Source organism: Monopterus albus, unplaced genomic scaffold, assembly GCF_001952655.1.
Source record: "Monopterus albus unplaced genomic scaffold, M_albus_1.0 scaffold7754.1, whole genome shotgun sequence".
In the NCBI taxonomy this organism is placed as follows: Eukaryota; Metazoa; Chordata; class Actinopteri; order Synbranchiformes; family Synbranchidae; genus Monopterus; species Monopterus albus.
This window is the reverse complement of record NW_018135606.1, coordinates 1-554: the sequence shown is the minus strand read 5'-3', so window position 1 is coordinate 554 and position 554 is coordinate 1. Positions and strand designations below refer to the sequence as shown.

Genomic DNA, 554 nt, shown 5'->3' with positions numbered 1-554 from the left:
ACTCAGGAGAGAAGCTGCTCTCTGAGCTGAGGAACGATCCACAATACAAGCTCCACATACTCAAGTAAAATTCTATATTACTGAATTTCCTTTCCTGAACTGAAACAGAGGTGTTGGTGGATTAAGGTCATAAATCTACAATGACAGAACCGACATGCAACGCAAACTGTAAATCACTAAAAGCAAAACAGAAAGAAGCAGAAACAGTTTTAGACTAGAAGTAAACTCTACATCACTCCTTGTAAAGATAAGGTTTGGTCCACAGTAAATTCTGTTCACAGGTTACACACTGTATTCCTACCACTACTCTTCTCACTGTCTGATTAAATACTAAGGGTGTTTTTCTCCACAGCGTTGAACATGGTGGAAGTCACAGAATGAAACCAGGCTTCAGGAAATGTAAGTATATTTTGTGGAGGAAATGATGAACAAATCTAGGAGAATATGATGTAAAATTTGTAATAGTCTTTAGAAACCTGTTGTTGCTGCCTTGGTTGAAACAGAAATGGCTGAATGTAAGTGCTTTCTTACCTCCAGATGCCTGTGAGCTCACC

General features: G+C 38.8%; 1 long non-coding RNA gene across 1 annotated transcript; it reads left to right on the top strand.

Moving 5' to 3' along the window:
• LOC109954384 (uncharacterized) lies at positions 1–554 on the top strand. The gene is made up of 3 exons (XR_002274104.1): positions 1–64; positions 353–399; positions 538–554. It is a non-coding gene; the product is annotated as an uncharacterized LOC109954384 (long non-coding RNA).